We start from the raw sequence: 26,292 nt of genomic DNA, 5'->3' as shown, positions 1-26,292 counted from the left end.
CATTAATAACTATATTTAATACTAATACTGCATTTTTTATATTTATCATATCTAATACAGTTAAAGTACTCCAGGTCTGTTCAATGTATGAATAACTGAATAAATAAATAAATATGCACACTGTAGGTACCAAATGAATTATTAGATGATCTGATTTAAATGCCTATGCACACATGTTATAATGGCTTTGGAAATTATTCAGGCTTTTCAAATGCTATTTACTCAACAGATTTACATTGTCTCTTCTACATTATACATATATCAGCACTTTCTCTCATGGTATTCATTTTAAAATATTTTCCTGTATTTTAAAATATTTGTGTATTTTTCTGCAGTCTTGGAAAATAACCACGATCTTCACATGTAAATATATTCACAGTTCCTTCCCCATCTCACCAAAACATAATCCCCAAAACAAAAGAACATGTGAAAATCAGAGTGTATTACATTTCTATGAGTATCTGAAATTTTTATTTTAAATAAATTGGACAGCAAACAAAAAGGTGCAGAAACTATGCTAATGTTTCAAAATAAAACAATCAAATGTGCAAAGATTCATTTGGGAAACATCAAGTGTAATTTAAATGAAGTTTAACGAAATGGTTGAAACAACAAATTGCTTTCTGTCGTAGTTCAGGGAAATTTACCTTTTATTAGCCTGGCATAATGTCATCCGGCAAAATGCACCCCTTGGTATTTCCTGCAGCTCTTCTTTTCCTTGTGGATTCTACAGGATATTCTACATGGAAACAACATAGAAAATAGAATTATGTAGAAAGAAATAAACAAACCTCTTCGACTATCACTACAGAGGATCAGTTGAGGAATCAATATAATGCTATGGTCACTCAAACCCCAATTGATCGATAAATTCATTTCACTTGCTGGACCTAAACAGATTGAGACTTTCACAGTAAAAATCCAATTTTACCAATCAATCATTGTGGCATAGGTTGTGACCAAAATTATTGCTCCAGTAACCACTTTCAATGTAGCTCAAACATTTGGTTGCTGTGACTAAGATATAACATAGCTAGAAAATTATAAATTGCTTTTCGTTGTTTTGATTCATGAGTAGGTAGGCAATATCATAAAACTGTCTGTTTCATGTGGTTAATATTTTTGTTTTCTATAAACATTAATTCACACTTCTTTAGAAAGTTTTGCTAACAGAAAAAATAACTAATGAAAATACTGACTGTGTCATAACTTTTTCCATCACCTTTTGTTAGGACATACACATGGGTCTACATTTCCTTCCTTTCCACATAAACCTGCAAAGGGTATCAAGAACCCTGAAGACAAGATGTTTAAAATGATGGTGAGGATGGGTTAATTAGCTGGAGTATCATCCTGATAGGAAATTCATACCCCATCACTTGGAACTCATGTACAACCTTTGTTATAAAATGATGTAATAAGTGAAAGTGCCTTTGATGCCTGAAAAATGGCAGAATCCTCCTCTACAGCTCTGACCTTTTCCAAAATTATATTTCCATCATGTGTGATGATTATAACAAGTATTGCTTTGTTTCGGGCTTCTTGGCATTCAGGATTGGTAGCTGAACATTTACAGAGACATTGCTGTACGTCAGAAACAACTCAAATTTTAAGTCAGTTACAAATCTATAAAAAAATTATGCTTCAGAGACTGTCGGACGTTGTTCATCCTATTTTTACAAATACTGAGATTCAGAGAAATGGGAGCTCAGAAATAGGGTATAGAACCTCAAAAGATGGTATAAAATAATATCTCAAATTCAGAATTGGTGACCAGGCCTTAGCATTAAATGCCCCCACTTTTCTCTCCTTCATATCAGGATTCAACATTCTTTTCTAAGGCAAACTTGTTTTCAGCCAACAGAAGGGGTTGCAAATTGAGAGAGGAGCTAGATTTTAAAACACACATATTTTCTAAGTCATGAAAAATGCAGAAGAGAATTGCTAATGAAGAGAAAATTTAATGGGGAAATAATACACTCCAAAATAAAAGGTGTATAGAACAAAAATGGGTATTATCTTTTATATTTTTTATTTATATATAGACCCTTAAAATACATTCATAAGAAGCAATTTATCAAGTTTCTAATATTTCCAGGCAATGTGTCAGGTGTGATGTCATGAGGTGTATAAAACCCGTCCTGGACCTAGCTCAAGTAGAGGAGGCCCATATTAATCTAATGCTTGTAAACATAAAGGTATAACATCAAGCCATAAGTATTGTAACACGAAGCAACACAGTACCAAGAGTACATGGTACTCATGAGCAAAGAGTATATAATAGAGTTGTTTTCAAGAAGAAAGCTATTTGAAATGGGATCTGGAGGATGAGCAGTAATTAAACAACGGAAGGTTTATAGCAAAGTTGAAGAATTGCCAAGAATATTATAAGTAAGAGTAGCAGGTGCAGAAATCTTGGAGCAGGATGGAGTAAGGCACTATAGAATGTGAACAAAGTTCCTTGTGTTCAGAGTAGAAAGGGAGAGGGGACATTGTAGAAGAGAGTGCCAACGTATCACCAAAATATGCTTATTCTTCTCCCTGAACACAGCATGACTCTATCTTCCATCCTGCATTACAGTAGTGTGTGGCCTTATGACTAAGTTCCCAAGTGACAATGATGTTACTGGTTGGGGAACCACAGTTTGAGGCCAGTGGCATATGGCAGGGTACCACCTCTCATAAGAAAATGAAGATTACTATATGTGAAGGAGATCATTTCTATTTTTTTTCCCATTGTATATTTTTGGCTTGTTTATTAAAGTAGGTAATGTGGCCTGAATCAATATAGAGATTCATGTAATATATGTAAGGTAAATATTACTCCTCTTTGGAAAGATGCCAATTATCTAAGCTCTACCATTGGCTTATGAAGGCAGCATGTGACTCAGTGCTGGTTTACGAGAGGGAAGAGGGAGTTTATTGTAGAAGGATTGGAACTTTGTGGTTTTAACGCCACATCCATGTAGCAGGTGTTGTGGAGATGGTCAGTTTCTGCCTTGCCTGAACCGCCCAGAACTGTTGTGGCTACCTTGTAATGACAGGAAGAGACAGAACAAGGGCAAAGCCACTCCAATAAGTGTGACAAACTTGATCCCAAGAACGGGAGTCTCCCCCAGAATAAAGTAGTGGAGACAAGACATTAGAAGTCATCCCAATTGAAGGATAGTGGACTGTGCTGGGGATGACATTACTTCAGTGGCTCTTATCCTAGGGCGGTCTGTTAAAAATTTTGTCCGGTAGTATGTGCATGGTATGTTCAAGTTTTTTGTATTAATAAAATTGAATAGAACAAAGGAATTATATTTTGAAATAAAGTACCATTTAGCTAGCATATTTAGGTGAGTATGCAATTTTTTCTTCTGTGAGTAGTTAACTGCATTTTTTTGAGAGCTGCGAGAACCAGACAGTTAATCTTTGAACTCCAGCTACCTAAGAATAATTCATATTGCTGATATTTTATCATTTAATATATTTAGCAATATTTATCTGAATGTGTGAAACTTTGATACTGGTGCCATTTAATGCATGAAATGCCATGAAACTGCTAACTCACATCATTCATTCATTAGATAGAATGTTTCAGGCAAAAAAGAAAAACCAAGTCATTCTTAAGTTAGATAGTTGTGAGATTTGCATTATTAATAATGGATTTAAATGAAAAAACTTGACTAGAGTTTTAAGAGATTATGCATCAGTAAACTTTTTACCCAGGGAGAGATAAGGTAATTTACACATGCATACTCGATCCAGAGTACCAAAGTACATGGATAGAAGTGGAAGGCATTACTGAAATAAAAAATAAATAAATAAAAATAATAAAAGAGTAAAAAAAAAAAAGATGAGCCCAGGATAATTATGTTTGACCAATGGTAACAAATTCACAATTATAGACTGCTCAATATATTGAGTAGTTATTGAGATCATGGCATCCCAATTCCCTTTCTTCTTATACTGGATGAAGTTTCCTTCCTCTTATAAAAACCCAACTGGTCCATTTGTTCTCTGGGTCCCAATCCTTCCATCTTTGTACAGAATTTGTATAATTTTTCTCTTTCTACTGTTTTCAGCCTCACTCTTTGACCTGATTTTATCCCATAATTATTTCAACAAGGTCCAGTGTTTCCCAAATAAAAAGAAAAATAAAGCATTGACAACAAATGCCTCACCCATTCTCTTTCTCATACTCCCTCCCTCCTCCTGTACACCAATGAGAAATTCAATAAATGTGTTCCCACCTTTTAATTTATTATACACAGTGCAGCCAGAGTGGTTTTGTTAAAAACTCTAATTTGTTAATGTAGATTTGTTGCTTAACATAGTTCAATGCTTCCCCTTTGGCCTTAAGAGAAATACACCAAACTCTAAATGTCATTTCCTTATATTATCTGACTCTTGTATTTCTCTTCAGTTTGTGCCTCTTTCTCACTTGTTGTTTAAGATCCATCTAATGCTGGGCTTCTTCCCTTTTCTCAAATGAGTTTTCTATTTCCTGCCTTAATCACTTTAACTTGCGACTTTTTATTCTTGAAATGTTCTTCCCATTTCTGGTTAACCCCTGCTAATATTTTTGCTAGTAATCTTTCCCTCCCTTCCACCCCATTTTCAAGACTAAAGTCACGGCCTCCATATTCCAGTAGCAACTTGCACGTCCTCTTGATAATGCTTGCCTTCATCATTTTATATCTATGTTCCTTATTAGACTGTAATCTCCATGAGAACAGGCATTAATTATGCTTGTTTTTTCTTTAACATCTCATGGTGTTTCCCACATGGTGTTAAATACATGCTTGTAAAATGAATAAATGAATGCCTCTAAGTTAGAGTAGAAGTGAAATTAGCTCTCTTGGTTCACGAACCATACCCGGTTTTTTGTTAGTTTGATTTATATATTTAATATATACAGAATGCTTTTTAAAATATCCTGACACAATTTTATTTAAGTATGTATTATCTTCCAACTGGAACACTTATTCCATAAGTTTTTCAAAAGTAAATTATTTTCACAAGAGAGATATAAATACATACAGATAGATGTGAGGGGAAAGAGGAGGAGGGAGAGAGAGAGGGGGAGACAAGATGGAATGGGAAGTAATTTTTAGAAAGGCAGCTGAATTCTACATTATCTCTAGGTAAACATCATTGGTAATTCGTTTAACTTCCCTGCACTTTGATTTCTATTCCCATAAAATGGGATAGTCACAGCATGATTAATGAACCGGTAAACAAATGTTTGTGGAATTTCATTGTAAATTTAAAAATATTATTCAAAATTGCCCTATTGTTATTTATTTAGTGAAATTTGCAAAATTGTTTTACATCTTTATCTTATAATAAACTCAAGTGTGTTTTTTAAACATACAGATTATTTTTGTAATTTAAGACAATTAGTACAGTATTAATCTTTCAAGTGAGACATATTTGATTTTGAGTATTTCTTTTATTTTTGTAGTTTTAGTCTTTTGTCTTCAGCCACGAAATCCTTACACAGCTTCATATTTTTTTTTTCTTTAGACCAAGCATCTAATTGCCATTTTTATTCTCTGCTTTATAATAGCTGTCATTGGGTAATGGAAGAATCAATCAAACTTTTTTTTCTTCATGTCCCTGCAGCAACAGAACTTTATTATTTTTACTCCAGTGACACTGAGAAGCTTGAATCAATATTGACAAAACATCAGGTCTTTTTGAAAAACCCTGCTATGATAGCACTCAGAGTTTAACCATTTCACATCTCTTAAAGCCAGAAAACTCAAAATTTATTTTCCTCACAAACACATACATCTTAATCCCTTGGAAAATCATTCTGTTGCATTTGAAATGCAGTCACCATAATTGACTTCCAAGGCACAGAACTTGGATTCATCTCCATATCTGAGAATAGAATCAAGCCCTAAACAAAGAGAACTTTATAATCAGGTTTAGAAGATTAATGTTTCTTTAGGAGGGGAAGCAGATCTTGAGAGCAATCTGATTTTGTTCCTGCTATTGATAGAAAAGTTGAGTTTCTAGCTGAACTAGTAGAAAAGCTCACTTGCAGATAAATGGATACTTTAAACCTGGAAATTATTTACACTTAAACCTTGTTCATCATTGATATTGATCACTAGAAAACTCTCCAAACCACAAGCATACATACCAAAACCTCTTCCCGTTGAAATACTTCTAATATCATTCTTGATGCTTTACTTTTTTAAGTAGTAAGATGAATATTATAATAGCCGTTGTCTTGCATAGCTCACACAGTTTCTCAGACAGTCTCATACATATTCTTCTAAGGCGTTTTCTCCAAATCTGTCATCTGATCCCTGAAGTTACCCATTTTTTTTTGTTTGTTTGTTTTGTTTTTGTTTTGGTGTATGTTTTTTAGCTCTTACTTGCCCTTTATCCCTGAGAAATTTATCTGAATCTCCAGCTTTGCTATTAAGCAGTAATTCTCAGACATGATGTATCATTCAATGGTTGATGTCATTCTTAGTAATGGGCTTAAAACTGAATGAAAATTGAATGAGAAAAAAATTGCATTACAGTAAAACAGAAAAACAGACTATGGAGAGTGGCCACATAAAACTATTTGTTTTATAAAATCCCATTTTCATGACTCCTTTTTGTTCCTCAAATCAACATAAACTTGTGCTACATACACAACCTGTAATATTGGCATCATCTTATTTTCACAATTATGGACATTAAGTTAAATTTATTATTTAGTTTTGTGTAAACAGATGATGGATGTGCAACTGTATCTAAGCTTTCCCAACCACTGTTCCGAAGCTCCTTTTAATAAGGTGTATGGCTAGTCTTTCATTCAATACAAACATGGAGGTTCTCAACCTCCATTCTTTTTTGAGTTTTAATTTTCCTTCTGTGTCAACTCATTTTGCTGAACCTCTCTCTCTACTTGTTTACTCTTCTTTGAAATCAGTGACTTTGGGGTGCCTGGCGGGTCAGTTGGTTAAGTATTTGACTCTTGATTTCAGCTCAGGTCTTAGGATGGAACCCCTCTGTCTCTCCCTTTCCCTCTGTCCATCCCCTTCCCCCTCACAGGAGCGCACTCTTTCTTGAAAAAAGAAAAAGAAAGAAAGAAAGAAAGAAAGAAAGAAAGAAAGAAAGAAAAAAGAAAGAAAGAGAGAGAGAGAGAGAGAGAAAGAAAGAAAGAAAGAAAGAAAGAAAGAAAGAAAGAAAGAAAGAAAAAAGAAATCAGTGGCTTTAATATCTGAGCTGGCTTATATGCAAGTCTTAGTATTTTGAAAATTCAATAGTATTTAGTGATTTGCATAACCAAACAAAGGGACAGATTGAGAGAGAGAGAGAGAGAGACGCAAACCAAGAAACAGACTCTTAACTATAGAGAACAAACTGATGGTTGTTACCNCAACCAAACAAAGGGACAGATTGAGAGAGAGAGAGAGAGACGCAAACCAAGAAACAGACTCTTAACTATAGAGAACAAACTGATGGTTGTTACCAGAGAGGAGGTGGGTGGGGGTGGCATGGGTGAAATAGGTGATGGGGATTAAGGAGGGCACTTGTGATAAGCACGGGGTGTATGGAAATGTTGAATCACTATATTGTACACCTGCAACTAATATTTTGCTGTATGTTAACTAGAATTTAAATAAGAACTTTAAAAAAACCCTCAAACTTTTAAGTTTTAAGTTTGACATTACCATCAGAATCAAAAATAAGTTTGTTAAACATGGTGGTAAACAGTGATAGAGAATTCCTATCTATTCCTTTTAAATATGCAGGAGTATACATATATTGGAACCAAGCTCTCAGTAAAACTAGTTCCAGTGTCTTACGAATTTCAGGTTAAATTGTTTCTTGATTTTATATATAACTTATAAAAGTAAGCTGATTAATCATAGAGACAACTTGAAAAAATAGCAATAGCTGTTCTTAAAGGAAATATATATATATATGTACACACACATAAACATGCATTTCTTATCTGTATTTTTCTATTCATGAGTTGTATTATTTATATATACATAAATATATATGTGTATATATATATGCATGAGTGTATATATATATTGACAGAGGTGTATGATTATTTTATCTATACTTATTTATCTGTATAGAAATAAATTGCACATCCTTCTTTCAAATTGAACTCACTGTAGCATGTTTACATTTATACTATTATTAAAATTTTATTTTACATTAACTATGCACTGAAAACAAACACAAGTATGTTTTTCTCATATGGCATAGATAAACTCTTAACCTTCCAGTATTTTGAACTAAGTATGGAGTCTTTAAACAGAGGGTCCTTTGTGCAAATAAAATGGAAGAAGAGTTAAATTTCTTACTCCAAAAGAAAAGAATCAAGCATGATACAAAATACTAAATTTATGTTGCCTCAATGCTCCATTTAGCAGAATTGAACTTTCCAAAAGGGACAAATGCAGATTGATGTCCTAAAAATTACTACAAGGCATAAACTATGCTTTCACTATACAACAAGCCTAACCTATTAGTAGAAAATGTCCATGAAAAATTGGCATTTTTAAGCAAATTTACATTTCTGCATTACTGTTTTGCATCTTGTTGCAGACAGAGTTGATGATTTAAAATCATGATTGATTTGTGAATACTGTAGAAATGAGGCAGAAAGTACTGGATTTTGTAGTCAAGGAGTCCATTTAAGATAACCAATAATCACATTCAGAATTAGATTGTATGAAATTGAAGTGTAAAAGAAACCATGGTATCAGTAATTATGTTGAAAATGAAATGAATATCTTAAAGGATTTGCTTTCATTTATAATTCCTCCTCTGGATATTATATTTTCTTCATGTTCACCTTCAGAACGGGCTAATATTTTATTGGCATCTGTTTTCAAGTGAAGAAAATAAATTAAAAGAAAACTTGAAGTGCATTGTTTTCAAACTTTAGGGAAGTGATTTCTTTTTAGTATCTATACAATTCCATATAACACAATTTTTGTCACTTTTCCGTCTTTCTTTGCAATAATTGGTCAGATGAGAGTTGGCAAATTCATTCATTTTATCAGGCTAGAGACTTAAAAAGTCCTTGCTAAATAGGTTATTTTGTTCCATTGGTTAAACATACGCACACACACGCACGCACATGCGCACGCGCACACACACACACAACAAATGCATACACTTATATAAGTGTTTTTATTAATTCTACATTCTGGATGGTTTTATAGGAAAAACAAAAGCTATTTGAAACTTACTCCCAGTAGCACCTATAGAACCAAATCATTTATTCATTAGAGAAATTATTTATTTATTAGAGAGTATATACAAATATTGAAATTTGCTTTTAAACCTTACTGCATATGATTCAAATTAGAATATTTTATTTCAGTTTTTAATAATTCTGAGANATTTTTATTTTTTTTTTTAAAGATTTTATTTATTTATTCGACGGAGATAGAGACAGCCAGCGAGAGAGGGAACACNTTATTTTTATTTTTTTTAAAGATTTTATTTATTTATTCGACGGAGATAGAGACAGCCAGCGAGAGAGGGAACACAAGCAGGGGGAGTGGGAGAGGAAGAAGCAGGCTCACAGCAGAGGAGCCTGATGTGNGCAGACGCTTAACTGCTGTGCCACCCAGGCGCCCCTAAGTCTAATTTTTAAGTTATAAATTGTATAATTTGTAATGTAAAAATTAATAATTTAGAATATATTTAAAAGGTTGGTTATATACTATTTTCCAATTCAAATACTCATGTAGCCATGTTTAAATTTTTCATCCAATGTTTTTTTAAAACATTTATTTAGCGATGGAAACTAGATATATTTGAATCATTCTTAAATTGCTTTGCCTATGACCAATGGATTAATCTTTCTAAAGTAATGTTTTCAAAATGCCATTTCCCATTTCAACAATCTGCAATCACTCTTCGTTTCCTATAAGATAAAGTCCAAAATAAAATTATCTTAAAACAGATTTACCTTTGTGGATGTGCTTTGAACATTTATCCCTGAATTGCTGTTTTTTTTTTTTTTAAGATAGGAATCACCTGGAAGGTATTAATAAATTATTTCACCAGTATATTGAAAAGTCCAATATTGAAGAAATATGAGCAGAGGCACCGTAAAAAGGGAATAAGTGGTCATCTGTTCCAAAAGTATGGGTATAAGAGCAGTATTCTTTGATATATTTGAATATATATTTTCATATCCAGTAAATTTGCAGATCCAAACTATTAAATAAATAACATCCATCTCTTCAAGAGTTAGATGAAACTACCAACAATAAAAGAGTCAGTGTAGTTTGAGTCTCAAAGATGGCTTTATTTTTCAAACTCCAGTGAAACACTATTTTAAGAGATTGCTATTTCTCAAACAGAAAAGAGAGATCCAAGTTCATTGAGTGACTATTCCATCTCAGAAGCATAGACTGGAAAACTTGGCAGGGGAAAAAGAGAATCAGGGCGTCATATAAAAAGAATTCCATCTGGACAGAAAGGCAGTGGGACAATCTACTCCTTACTGCCCAATGGATAGAGGAAAGGAGAAGAGAGAAAGGAAAATGTTTGTTCAAAGAGGGAAGTGTCCTTGTTTTATTTCCCTGTTTTCTACTTCCCCTTCATAGCAGTGTGGAAGAAATAACCAGATATATTTTAAGGAAGCCAAGGACATCAGAGTTGATAGCTTTCTTTCCTGAAAATAGTCTGGAGGTCTGTAAACTTCATAATGAAGTCTTACATCCTTGCATTCAGCCCGGGGCAATACTTAATATGTGGTGATGGTGAAACGTTGCCCAAGGAAGATTTCTAGTTAAATGAGTCTGTGGAAGATTTCATGGCTCCTGAGACACTAAGTGATGTGCAAGTGACTCGGGAGTGCGTGAATGCTCAAGTTTGGGGAGGATAATATATGAGCCAAGAGGGTCCATGAACAGCAAACTCAAGAATTGACATACTTCACATTTGCCATCAGAGTTGAAAAGATTTCCAGCATTATGACTGAAGGTCTATTTAAGACTAGTTCTCCCTTCAGAGGTACCAGTTCAGTGAAAAAATTAGACAAACTCTGATCCAATAGTAGATCTGTGGACCCTCTGGGCAACTGCCCAGATATATACAGTTACCAACCTGGAGATAATTAGGAGGTCAAAGAGAGGGGTGACGTGAAAGTGGGAGCAATGATCAAAGACAGTTCACATGGAAGAAACTGAGATGTAATTAACAGAAAAGCTCACTTTTCCATCTTTATCTTAGTAGGATGGTCTTCCAGGAGGAAAACTAAGTACATTTCAGAAAATAAAGAAACTGCATTTTCTCTGCTTATTAAAGTTGTGTTAACTTTGTTATTTGTTATGCAGTATATTTTCCTATGGCTGATAGAGCTAATTACTGCAAACTTTAGTGGCATAAAATAATAAAAATTTATATTTGATGGTTATGTATGCCAGAGGTTTCAATGGGCTAAAATCAAGGGCATAGGAGGGATTCATTCCTTCTGGAACTTCTAGGGGTGAATCTGTTTCCTTACCTTTTCTAGCTTCAGTGTCTGCCTACATCCCTTTGGCTCATGACTCCTTCCTCCATCCTCAAAGCCAGCAACATAAGGTCTTCAAATCTTTTTCTCTCTGACACTCCTGCATCCTTCTTGTAAAGACTCTTCTGATCGCATTGATCTCACTTTGATAATCTTTCTATCTCAAGATTTTTGATTTAATTATCTCTGCAAAAATCCTTTTGCCACATAAATGATCATATTCACAGGTTTGGCTGATTAAGATGTGAACATCTTGGGGGTGGCATCATTCTGCCTACCATACATGTGACATATAGTTCAAAAGAAAAATCCAAACATTTGTCCTAGCCTACGGGGATCATTACTCTACTATAAGGAAAACCGTTGAGATCTGTTGGAGAGACTTAAAAAATAAATATATCATACATGCATGTGTTAGATAATTTACAATTCCAGACTACCTAAAAATATTAAATTGCTAAGTTCTGCTCTTAAGTATATGACTGTGGCTATTTTCTTTGGAGCCTTTGTTCATTCTCCAAAATATAAATAAAACTTGATACGTCTCAGATAAATGGCATAGAGACCTGGTGAGAGAAAGTTAGTTGTCTGTTAATAGACACATTCTTCATCTCTCATGAGTGACAAAACAGATTTTGGTAGGTATGGCTGCATTATTAAGTTCTGAATGTAATAGATGTAAAGTAGTCCATAGACTGCCCATGGAGTACTCCGTAAAAAAAGACATTCACTTCCTCCTTGCAACTGCTAAAATTTTGTGCTATGATGGAGGGTTTCAGAGGCACTATCTTAAATCATGAAGCATTAAGAACATAGAACAATGAGGGGCGCCTGGGTNAGATAAATGGCATAGAGACCTGGTGAGAGAAAGTTAGTTGTCTGTTAATAGACACATTCTTCATCTCTCATGAGTGACAAAACAGATTTTGGTAGGTATGGCTGCATTATTAAGTTCTGAATGTAATAGATGTAAAGTAGTCCATAGACTGCCCATGGAGTACTCCGTAAAAAAAGACATTCACTTCCTCCTTGCAACTGCTAAAATTTTGTGCTATGATGGAGGGTTTCAGAGGCACTATCTTAAATCATGAAGCATTAAGAACATAGAACAATGAGGGGCGCCTGGGTAGTGCAGTCGTTAAGCCTCTGCCTTCGGCTCAGGGCATGATCCTGGCGCTCCGGCATCGAGTCCCACATCGGGCTCCTCCGCTGGGAGCCTGCTTCTTCCTCTCCCACTCCCCTGCTGTGTTCCCTCTCTCGCTGGCTGTCTCTCTGTCACATAAATAAATAAAATCTTAAAAAAAAAAAAAAACAAAACAAAAACGTAGAACAATGAGACAAAATACCCCGAGCAACTTTACCTCCAAAATGCCTGCCTCTTTATCACCGTGCCATGAAAAAGCAGTCAATTTTTATCTTTTCAACCATTGTTTGAATATATATGTTGTATCTGATTGAATCTAAATCTAACTGATACAGGCTTTATAACAAAGCAAACTTTTATACCAATCAGTGAAAAACTCAGTCCACCAAAGTAACTTTTCTGCATCAGGTGAACAGTCAGACTTTAAGATTGTACTTTCATGGGTGGTTGCTAAGATTATGGAAAAGCAGGTAGTTGGGAGGACAAAAATCAAGAAAAGGGTTTCTCCATGTGATGTTCTGATAAAAGCACTTGTGTTGCAATAGCTGTGTATTTTTCTTACACTCATAACCTATTAGCTAGTCTATAAGAACTGTAATCTTAACATTATTGTTTTTCTTTTTTGATTTTACATATCTAGCTTTATTGAATTTTGTTCATATGTCCTTGAATGTAATGAGAGCAAGAGAAATGATTTTGAGGGCTAGCAAACAGAGAATAAAAAATCTGGTATTAGGAAAAAACAAAACAAAACAGGAATAGCAACAATGGTGAGTAAGTTCTGTATTTCTTGAGGCCCAAACACAGCTTCCGTGGTAGTATCTAGTGCAGAATAAAAGACCTCAAGAAAATAAGAGCATGGCACACCTCATCCACTGGGGATGGCGGGCCTACCAGAGATGTCCACCCCCCGCTCAGTATGGAAGTAGGAGAGCTGCTGTAGCCGGAGGGATTATGTGGTCCAGGATGAAGAAACGTCCCACTGGTAACTGGAGTTGTCTGATGAATGCTCAGAACTAGAGCTCCATTGTCAGCACTATTGAATCCGCAGATTAATATGCATTTCTTATATTGATAGTATCAACCTATATATATATTTCTACTGTGAGAGTTTGAATGTTAATTTTTTATGGTTCCTTAAAATTAAAGGAAATTAAATATTCTTTTGTAGTTTTGAGTGTTATAATTTTGATGATCTACTCAGGCATACATAGCAATGGGCAATTTATTATAAGAATTATTCAGATTATTCACAGGTGGGGCTTACATTACCCATTCATAATTTTTTTCTTCAATAATCTGGAAGATTTTCTACTGGACCAATTTCATCATGATTCTCAACGTGCCATGGCTCTCCTCACGTACCATTGCTCGTGCAGTTAATCTTCCAGAACGCCCTGCCCATTCCTCTTTGTATGGTCTAACTTATGCTCACAGTTCAAGGAGTTTGGCAAATATTGTATGACTAACTTTGAGAATATTCTAAAGTCTCTGGGATTATATTAAAATAATATTGCAAAGTTTATTAAGAAGCTTTTTATTTTTATTTTACACACATACGAGTATACGTACACGTATGCACACATACTGCTCTAAGTCAGAATAGAAGCAGAAACCACTACAATGCTATGGCATTTTTAAATGAAAAAAACATGGCATAGTCTTCTAGCCACGTTGCACATGACATATGATTTACAAATATTCCTTCCCGAATGGGGAAGGGCAATAGGGATTGCCTTTTCACTTTCTTGATGGCTTTGTTTTGTAGCACAAGATCTTTAAATTCTATTACAGTTCTGTTTATTTATTTGTCATCTGTGGCTTCTGGTGTTGTATCTAAGGAAATACTCTTTGATTCCCTTTAAGAGTTTTATCATTTTTAGTCCCTATATTTAGGTTTATGGTCAATTTTGAGTTAATTTTTCCTGTTTTTGTCTTAGCCTGGCTACTTAGGCTCCATCTCCATCTCAGCTACTTACTGTCACTTATTCTCCTTCTGGGCTAGTAAGATTTGAACCCTTTACTGTTGGCTAGTATGTGGCTTGGATGTTGCTATCATTATGTAGAGAGGTGACTTTTTTTCTTTATACACCTGAGGCTTAGATGCTCCTTCTCTGGTCACTCCTGAGAGGTGGCCTAGGGCAGGCCCAGTCCTCCAGGCTCCCATGGATATGGGGGGTTTTATTTTGAAGCTCTTGGAGTCACCTATAGCTCTCAGTGGCTTACTGTTCAGTGAGTGAGTGGTCAGAAGCTATGTTTCAGCCTCCTGTGCCAGTGAGCCTTTGGCCCTATGCTGATGGGTCAATGTGCAGCCTATGAGGAATTCTTTAAATTCTGCCCCATATCCCACTCTACCCCTGAGTGGGTACAACTTAAAACACGTCTACAGCTGACCCAGTCCCCAGGGTTGGCTCTTATCCCAGGCCAGCTCTTCTCAGCATTTTTTTTTTATATATATATATAACATTTCTCTGTTAAGCTTCTGGTGCCCCTGCTGCTTTGCTCCTATCAACTTCCTTTTAATTGTTTCCACCAAGATCTTCAGTATTTTGGACAATGCCCTTAGGCATAAAGTTCTCCACTTTCTCTTCCGAATAGTCAGTCCCTTCAAGCACAGCTGGGGAGCTTGGGATGCTTAAGTCCTGTCTCTTGCTCTGCTCAAACTTCTGTGCCGGGGCACAGGAGCTGGGAGTGGGGACTCGCCTTGCCCCGGTGAGACTGCTATTACGGGCAGGCAGTATTTGTGTGGAAGGGGTGGGGGAAGCCTCTGGTCTTTTTGGCTTCCCTTTCTTGACATGGAGTCAGTATACTTTGAATAAGAGGGGGCGAGGTGACCAGGGCCACTGTACTTCAGTTGCCAAGCCTGGGGTAGAGCTTCAGCTCCAAGAGTGGGGGCTAAATGGGGAAAGAGAATACTGGTTCTAACTACCTCATCTGCCTGAAATACAGGTTTCCCTCATCATCCCAAGTAGAGGGTTCTTATAAAAACTTTCGTAAACCGAAATGGTTTTTTAATTTATTTCGAAATTTTTGAATGCTACCAGATCCCCAACCTCTCTTAGGTTTTTCTCATACAATAAGACCATCTTGCTAATGATGCATAAAATAAATCGAGATAAAGCACAGACGCTCATGGAGTAGTTCAAAGCTGGCCGCTTATGCTGAGATGCTGAATGTAGTTCTCAGGTAAGGGGTTTGGTGGCGCCACTCTCACTGCTGCTAGAACGGCTCTATAAACACACACACAGGGCTGTTTTCCCTTTATGGCTTTTTTTTTTTTTTAAGATTTATTTATTTATATGAGAGAGAGAAAGAGAGAACATGAGCAGGAGGGGCAGAGAGAGAGGGAGAGAGAATCTGAAGCCGACTCCGCACTGAGAACGGAGCCCCAGTGCAGGGCTGCATCTCACCACCCCTGCGATCACCACCCCCGCGATCACCACCCTGCTATCACCACCTTGCGATCACCATGGGAGCCAAAACAAGAGTATGACGTTTAACCGATTGTGCCACCCAGGCGCTCTGGCTTTTTTTTTTTTTTTTTTAAGTCAAGATCCTTCTCAGATTTCTTCCAATTAGCAAAAACAGGTACTAATGTAGGTCTTTCATAAAAGCAAAGTGGCATGATGTGAACTTTCGAAAAGCAGGGGATACGTAACTCAAATGTCAGATTACCTGCTGTTCTTACTGAGCCTTAGTAGGTTTTCTTGACTGAATGTTTCTCCATTTGCTGTATGCCCTTTGGACAATTTCCGAAGACTTTAAATGATTGTGGGTTTTTAAAAATTTATTTATAATTTTCATCAGTTAAATGGTTATTTCACTGGGAAAAGCATCATTGTGCCCTTTACTTCACCGTTCTGGAAGTCCTACCTAATACTATAGTTTTAATATCTTTAAAAGTCCTGATTGTTACAAAATATAATACAATTTTGCCTTGGATTTTTGTCTATCGATTCAGAATTCTAACACTCTTAGAGATCAATTTGTGAAATGTGAGCCTAAAAATATGGATAAAATAATAGATCTTAATACTAAAGGATCTTGTATTATCTTAAATTAAATTAAAATTATGTGCTGTGTTAGTTTATAATTAAATGTTAAGTAGTTCATTTGCATGGCTTAGTTTCACTCACTAACGCACTTAGCGGGGATTACCTAGGACTCCAGAAACAAATTTCCATGTGTCTGTAGGATGACAATTTGATCCCAAGTCAAGAAATTGCTTTATAAGTCAAATATGGCAGATGTTAATTTAAAAGGAATGCTACATAATTAATTTCCTTGATAATAGAACTTACTCTATTATGATCATAGCAATATTCAGCAAGGCAAAATCATCTTCTGTGTTATCTATTTAGATATATTATCTTTTACAGAATTTCTTTTCCTTAAATTTTTGTACGGATCTTATGCTTAGGCAACTTTATTGGATAAACATCAGTTTTTATTTATAAGGGTTTTAGTAAGAGTAAAGCAGCCTAGGCAAAACAAAACCCCCGAATTATACCATCATCTTCCTTTTTACTGCATATGATCTTTTCTTAAACCTAACAAATTTAATTTTGTTTCAAAATTTGTAGAGAATGGACTCCAACCTCTCTCTAAACTAAAACCATTATCTGAGGAGGTCAGGAGAGGTGAATTTAAGTGAGATGAATTTAGACAAGTCTAGTAGATATAAAAAGCAGGAAATGTGAAAACACATTTCCTAGATTTTTATCAGGTAGTCTTTACCTTCCATCTTCATATCAGAAGCAGAGATACCTACAAATTTGTTATCACATGAAATTTTGCTGATACAGATACAGAGATAAAAATATGTACACACACACATATATGCACATAAACTACACACAGAAAGGGTTTCTCTGAATAATGGAAATTGACACATAATTAATGTTTATCTTTATTGCAAATCAGTGAGTCAAACCTGCTTCTCACATTTTTTTTCATCTTTCATCCATATTCACTTCGAAAATAAACTGTTGCAAAAGCAAATCAAAACTACGTCTGGAAATTCAAATCAAGGAAGCACAAATTTGTTTATATATGTAGTTGACCCTTGGACAACTTAATTAGGACTGGGGTGCTGACCCCCCACACAGTTATAAATCCATACATAGCTTTGACTCCTTAAAAACTTAACTAGGAATAGCCTACTGTTGACCTGAAGCCTGACTGATAACGTAAATTGTCAATGAAGGCCTATTTTGTATGCCATATGTATTATATACCGTACTCTTACAATAAAGTAAGCTAGAGAAAAGAGAAATGCTACAAAGAAAATCACAAGGAAAAGAAAATACATTTTCAATACTGTACTGTATTTATTGAAGAAATCTGCATATAAATGGACTCATGCAGTTCAAAGTCATGTTGGTCAAAGGTCAATTATACTCTCATAGTATACGTAGCTTGTAGGAAAGTTCTTGTAAGGACCCACTACAAAGTTTTATCTTAGTAGTTTTTAGTGTTGGATGCATGTATGTGTATGTGAATGCATTTTTATCTGTATCTGCAAAATTTTCCTGTATATATTCCCATAGTGGCTTCAGCCTAGACAAAATGTCTTGGAGGATTTACAATAACGTATCATTCTGGTAGTTTGAACGTGATTCACCTCAGACCATCATTTATTTTCAGGCTTTCTGTTAGTTCAATTTGCCAAATAACATCCCCCAAAATTAATGGCTCCTAACAACAACCATTCATTTAGCTCATGATTCTTCAGACTGGTAATTTGGGTTGGGTTCAGTTAGATCTTCTTTTGGTACCTGCGCCTGTGGTAAGCTATCGGATTGTTGGCTGGAGCCAGTTGGTTTATAAAAGCCTTGCTGGGGTTGCTGTTGACTGGGGCCCATCTTCATATAGTTGCTTATTGCCCCACAGGCTACCATGCATTTATTTACCTGTCTACAGGATTACAAGTATGTTAAGAGAACAGGCACTAAGCTGCAGCATTTATTTAATGGTAATTACCTTGGACTCCAGAAACTCCTCAAGCCTCTACTTGTACTACATTTGCTACTTTTCCATTGTCCAAGGTAAGTTCAATGGTGATCCTGAAAGCCACTGATAAGTCACCTCTTGATATCAGAAGCTGGGAGCCACCATGTAAGGGAAATGAGAAGGAAGGAAACTTTGTGGCCAGGTTGGCAACCTACCATCTTCCTTACTTGTTGAATATGTTTCATCTGAATAATGTAACAATTGAGTTCTTAGTTTATTGTTCAAAATAACAAGAACTATATCCTAGTTGTATTGTTCTAAGTGGTATTTTAAAACTAAATTCATCTCTGTAAAGGTTAGTTTTTACATGTCGCCATGGTTGTTGGTCTCTCCATTCTTTTGAAATTAAGACATTGAAAATTGACAAGTTGAACTTTGTTGTGAATTATTAACAAATAATTTGTACTGATAATTTGTATGTAATAATTTGTACATATATGTGTATGACTTATAGCAAAGTCAATATTAACCCAATAATAATGTCATTTTCACTTGTTATTGGCAGTGCTTTCTGGAATAGGCTAGAATGAGGTAGGACCTAATCACAGGGAAACCCATCTTTTAAGATGATGACAAAAACAAAATAGAGAAAAACTGCTTTGATATTTATGTTATATGAGTTCAAGTCTTAGGGAAACATAACATCGAATAATGTATCATGATGCTACTCACAATGAAAAATGACACAGCAGCTGAGTTTGTCAACAAATTTCTCACCATACATTGCCCCACTTATATTGGGAGACCTGGATTTGTTGTTGCAAGGAGTGGGTGCATAGAATTACAGCACTATTCAAAACATCAACGGAAGGATAAGGAGAGAGCACTGGGTGATATTTAAAAAAAGAAATGTCATAAGAAGCCAACAGATGATGCTTGTACTCTTTTTGTTCTCCAAATTTCCACGGTGACTGGAATAGTTTAGTAGTGGTTGAGAAAGGCCATCCAACAATGGTGTCATCAAAGACAACATGAGATCCTTTTAAAAAGTTTCATCTTGTCAGTACTTTTCCTCCAGAAATGTTTCCACCAATTCTTATCCCAGTGCTTCTGGGATCACATTGTTTTACTTCTAAAAGTGCTATAAGAAAAAGGAATGGACATTACAAAATTTCTATTTTTATTTGTCTGCAGATCCATGCATTATAAACACCTGATGATTATCTAAGGTCAGTATCCCTGTTTTCAAAATATATATTAGAAAAAAGTCGAATACACATTTTCAGAGAATAATGTATTTAATCATCTATCTCTTTTTCAAAAAAATTTTTAACTCGGTTTCTCATACACAACAATCTCAACCAGAATCTGTTGTTACTGTTCTTGCTACTGTTGTTGAGGGTTTTGTTCTGGTTTTATTCTCTTTTTCCTCTTTTCTTTATCAATGGATACAAACACTCTTCTATTTTAATTTCTGACAAACATAAAATAAAACCCCCCAAAATATGTTTTATAACTAACATTTGTTTCTGCATGAAATAAATATCAGACATAGACTGTATTCCTAAATGATTAGATTTGCGAACAAACTCTTCACCAATAAAGTAACTGTGAGGGGCAGTATGCATGGTGGGTAAGGGTATTTTTTTCAGGAGATAGATTAAGCGCATTTAATTCCTCTTTGTGAAATGTTAATTTAGAAATGCACTTAACCTGTTTTGAGATGTCAAATGAACAAATGAACAAATAATATAAAAAAGACAGTTTTGAGAATTAAGAGTTAAGTGAAAAGAACTTATGAAAGCATCTTTGGTCCATAGTAACTATTCAATAAAATTCAGTATACATATATGTGTGTGTATCTGTATGCATGTGTGTGTTTATATACACACGTAAGTCCAATGCATACTATAAAATTTTAATGAAGTTAGAAAATTTGGTAATGTGAAATATCAGTAATACAGTTTATGTTAGTATACACTGTGGAAAACCCATATATATTTCTTGTAGAAAGAGTCATTTAAAGGTTCATATATGTTAACATAAACTCAACATTTTGACTCCAAATTGCTTCAATACATATTTTCCATTTATGATATTCTAACTAAAAATAAAATAAATTTAAATCAGTGTTTGCTCTCAATAAGTTGTGGGATCCACACTCAAACAGAATTAAGATGTATAAGTTATATTTATTTCAGAACAGCAGACACTGCTCTAGTTATTTCAAGGAGAATGAATTTATTAGAGGGACTTAATTACATACAACCAGTGGAAAAGCTGGTGGCAAAGAAGTGGCAAAGACGCCTCTGCCGGCTCTTAGTAAACCAGGAGGAAAACCGCTCTGATGACCCCCTGATGACCAGCTGCATGTGGACAGAATGCACGATTCTCAGGAAAACGGCAGGAGCCTTACGCCTGTAGCTCATTAGCTTCCCAACAAGTTTCTCTCTATTTCTACCACAATATTAAGGAACTCTGGGCAAGATTCCTCTAAATTCCTGCCCTATAACTCTAAGAATCAGTGACTTGCAAAATTTTGAACCTTATTCCCAAGACAGATCCAAATTTATAGAAATAGCATGAGTTACAAAGAGTGCCTCAGAGTGCCTTTTACATTGTTGCAGGGTCATTTTCTGAAAATCTTCTATTTACACTCAAGAGAACAGTTATTGTTTTTTCCCAACGCCTGTCAGTGACTGCTCCTGGTGCGGAGGTAGCTGTGTTTGCACTCTGACACGTGGTATCTATTCACATTTTGTAAGACGTGTTACTGTCAGAGCCAAAAATACAAAGGAAAATGTGGCATCCTTGGTGTCACCATGCCAAAGAGCCACAAGCAATTGTGATCAATGGAGATATCTCCAATTATTGAAAAAATATTCAAATTTACTGCTTCATTAGGATTTTTGTGATTTTTTTTACTGAATTTAATCTTTTACTATTTACCCAACGAGATTGTTTTGTGATTTTAACCGTGAAAAAAAAGATGCAAGATTACTTGCCCAAGTACAAAAAGGACTGATAGTTCTGAAGTCATTTACTGAAAAAGCTACACTAAATTGAACATACTTGGTTTAGCTGCTTCTCAGGGAACACCAGACAGCAAATGAAATGGAAGCTATAAAAATGCATAAGAAGCCCAGTAATTCACAAATGATTAATGGTAATGGTGATCTAGATAAGACCTTTGGTGATAAATACACAACTGGGTTTAGAAAATACAACAAAGAGTAATTAGATTAAACTGAGTTATAAACAATGAGCATGTAAAAAAAAGATATCAAAAATAACAGATTTTGATATTATGCTTGTATTGCTGAAAGCATAAATTGTTGCATAAATGGAGGAACTTGTATGATTTAAGTACTTTTGAAGCAGAAAACTCATTTAGTTATTTTATGAGATAAAGACACTCAGTGTAAATCATTCCTACATTTGTATGAGGGCAAAATAAATTGCCTTGATAAAATCAAACTGATTTAAAGTACACTTCTTTAATAGCACTGGATGAATTTAAGGTGTTCTATATCACGGATCAAGGCTAAACCAAATTTCTCTCTCACAAAGAAACACACAGGTACACCTACATATACTCACAAATTTCAATGTGAGCTCAAAATATCTCTAACTCTTTGTAAGAGACTTTATATATGATAATGTACATAATCTATTATATATAGCACACTATGTTTCTGTATTATAATGAGAAAGACAAATATAATTTTATAAAACATTTACTTGTTATGTATGGCATGATTTTTAAACTACCCCCATGAAACATGAAGATGTTTCTTCCTTAAAGACAAACTTGTACCGCAGTTCCATAATTTTTTTTTTTACTTTCAGCAATTATAACTTGATTCCAATTTTTAGTTTTACATTATAACGTTTTACAATAATAAGAAAAAAGAATAGGTCTGTTAAAATTTTAATAAAGATCCACGTTTTATACCTATATTTTGATGAAAATTAAAATATTAAAAACTGTTTTATAATTTAACAGTCTTTGTAGTTTCTAAAGAGAGGACCATCTCTTGTTTGAACTCTCAACATTTCTGCAAGATATACTGAGCAATACTTATTATAGTACAGAAATAAAGCTCAGAGAAGCAACTAATTTGACAAAAACCACAGACGTAGCAAATGGCATAACCAGCAAACAAATCCTTTTCTGAAGGCTCGAGTGTAGGAAAAATAGTCTTTCTCCTATTTTCAGGATCCTTGAAAAGTTCAAGTTAAAGTGAGATTAAATAGACTTATTATTCTGTTTGTATACCAAGAAGGGTAAGTGATGTTTTTAAGAGAGCACATTTTTCTATTAACCAAATATTTCAATGACTATGTACCATCCCAAGAATGGTTTTTATTTCACGTCATTATAATGTGCATTTTTTAGTCATTCTTCTGTAATCCTACTCCTTAGTTAAGGGTAGGACTTTCAGCTGCTGGTCAAATTTTTTTTTGTTTTGTTTTTTACTTTTACAATGCTTCATTGATGTACATAGTGTATTTCTCAGAATTCAAATGAGTAGATTGCTCTATAATTGCTCTTCCTCTGAGGATTTACTGGCCCTCCTGTTAGTCCTCTGCCCTTCGTCTGCTCTGTTAGGTGTCTCGGGAGCCTCAGCCTTGGAGGTTTTCTTTCTTGGTGTTCCAGGTCACCTTGCTGTTCGCTGGAGTCTGCCAATGGCAAGCACTGGCCAGGGATTGACAAATAGGAGAACCAGAGCAGTCAGACTACTTCTTCCCCTCCCACTCTGTCTCAGGAGGTATTCCTTTCTTCCTTCCTTTCTCTCTTCCTCTTTCTCTTTCTTTCTTTCTTCTCCTTTTTTAAAAAGATTTTATTTACTTACTTGTTTAATAGAGAGAGAGCACAAGCAGAGGGAGCAGCAAGCAGAGGAAGAAGTAAGCTTCCTGCCGAGGAAAGGAGCCGAGATTCAATCCCAGGACTCTGGGATCCTGACGCCAGCTGAATGCAGACGCTTAATTAAGACTGAGGGACCCAGGCATCCCTCAGAAGGCATTTCTGGCAGAGGTTATGAGCAGCAACAACTCACCTATAATTCTAGTTCTGTGGGGTAATCTGGCCTCTGGGCCCTAGTCTCCCCATACTCTCTATCTGTCCTAGCAGCTCACAGGGTTGGAAGCTTCCGCAGTTGCTAATTTCTGGGTTGTATTACCTCCCTTGTATGACATCTCAGCATTTTCTTTATGCTTCAACCAATCTTATTTCATATTGCCCACATTTTCATACAGATGTTCTGTTTTGTTTTTGTTTTTTCTGTTTTGACTACCTGAAATGTTTTCTGATATATTTGTCATTAACTTAAATGAATATTAACTGAGTAGTCAAGTTTAGTCAACAGAATAGAGTGCTGGTTTGTATATGTGGAGTTCAACAGAATAATATGAAAAAATTAGGGGCATAGTTTCATGATATAATGAAACAATGGCATATATATATAAAATGTCATTAATGGACAAAACTATGTAATTCTTATTATTTCAATGAACCTAATTTCAAGTATAGAAATAAGGATACGTTGTACTTCAACAGAGCACCATTTCAGGGCACCTGGGTGACTCAGTCAGTTGAGCTTCCAACTCTTGATTTTGGCTCAGGTCATGATCTCCGGGTGGCGGATCGGCCTGCCTCAGGCTCCCACCTCAGTGTGGAGTCTGCTTGTCCCTCTCCCTCCCCCTCAGCCTCTCTGTCTCTCAGATACATAAATGAATAAAGTCTTTTAAAAAAGTAAGTAAGTACAATAGCACTCTTTCTAGACATTTCCTTTTGGACAAATGCCCATTTTACTATGGTCTTTGAATCTACATCTTCACATATGCTTGTTTATTGCAGTTTTGTAAAGGAAATAAATTTCATGATCGAAATCATTAGGGATTAAAAAACTCTTATTCAATGTAGTTTTATGTAANTTGCAGTTTTGTAAAGGAAATAAATTTCATGATCGAAATCATTAGGGATTAAAAAACTCTTATTCAATGTAGTATTATGTAATATCTTAATTAATGAAAGTGTTCAACAGACAGCGCTTCTACGTTGCTTAGTGTAGCTCTGTTTCGGTAGAGGCTGGTAAGCTGGGAAATGCACATTTTGTGAGCATAGGGAAAGGTCTGCACGCTCTCAGGCTGAATATGTATTACCGAACACGGCTCACTAGGGAAACACTGCATTCCAGTTCCGCTATGTTTGGATGCGTGTGTCTCTTCATTTATATCCAGTAGGGAAATAAAAGCTCACTGCTTCTCCACAATGAGGTAATGAACAGTATAAATAGTTCATATAACTTCTAGTTATGCATCATCTACCCAATAACCATCCACGTAACATATGAAAAAGTGATATTACAGCTTTTGAAATAAATGTTTATACGGAGGCAATTATTTTCTGCTTTCATGTATTACATGAGGTTTTAATACCTTCATATCTCAAATTTGTTTATTTTAATATTCAGTAATAATACCCTACTTTGATTTCAGCTTACACAAATTTTCCTTCTGAATCTCTGTTATTCCTCGTTGTCTATACCATGTCTTCATTCAGTTGCTGGTTGTTTTAATATTGTGCTGTATTCTTATTTAGAATCATTATATCATTTTAAGCCTTTCTGTATTTTACATTAATTTTCTAACATTGGACACAATACCCATCATGTTATGCCCTAACTAAGCTTGTCTTTGGACACTTCTTTTTAAGTAATGATACAGTAATTCTACCAAGAATATTGATTAAAAAGCTTAAATTTCTCTTTGAATCACTTTACTTTGCTCCTAAGAGTAGTCAGTTACAAACATTCTCTCCCCTGGAAATTTTCTTGCACTCATCTTTTCCTCTCCATTTGCTTTGCTGCCATCCAAAACTCTTAGCTTTTTACTCTCCTCTACTATAAAGTTGTAATGGTGGGCCGATATCCTGGGATGGTCATTTTTCATGACAATAAAAACAAGTTAATGCCACCCTTATCTCCTAATTGCTTACACGGGTCATCATGACCATTCTTCCTTTTGAAGTAAGCTTTCTGAAAAACCGTAGGATTCCATTCCAACTCTCCCTGCCATTCAACCTCAGACCCTCAGGATCTCATGCATCTAACCTCATCAAATTGGCCTTCATTGTTTTCCATTAACTGGCCTCTGCTGACATTATAGTTTTAATTACTGCTTATTTTTATTCTTGCCTAGAAAACATTCTCTTCAGTTAAACTGTCTTCATTCATGCTTCCTTGAATATGACAAATACATCTTCACTTCAACTGTTGGCTCACATAATTTCCTCTGAAAGGAGGAAAAAGAAAAGTGGGGGTAGAAACAAAAAGTAGAAAGAGAAAGAAAGGAAAGGGGCAAAGGTAGAAAGCATTTTAATATCTATGAGCACTTTCTTTTATCAGGTGCTAAGATTTGGATTAAGACATGGACCAACTGGGCATTTTCATGAGGAAAGAATCTACACTGTTGATGTTTTCTACAATATCACTAGATGTTAAATTTATCAGTGAACCTGTACCTTGGAGAAAACTTTATTTTCTCAGAACTTTTCTTAGGAAGTGTGCAGTGCATAGGTGGAAGAAATAATTTTATGAGCTCTCAGATTAGAGATGGAAGGTGAGATCACAAGCACTATAATCAAGTAACAATAATGCACATCAAACTATGTTAATAGGAGAGAAAGTATGGTAACCTCAGA

The sequence above is a fragment of the Ailuropoda melanoleuca genome, chromosome 1 (genome assembly GCF_002007445.2).
Source record: "Ailuropoda melanoleuca isolate Jingjing chromosome 1, ASM200744v2, whole genome shotgun sequence".
Classification (NCBI taxonomy): domain Eukaryota; kingdom Metazoa; phylum Chordata; class Mammalia; order Carnivora; family Ursidae; genus Ailuropoda; species Ailuropoda melanoleuca.
Note: the sequence above shows the minus strand (reverse complement) of the source record.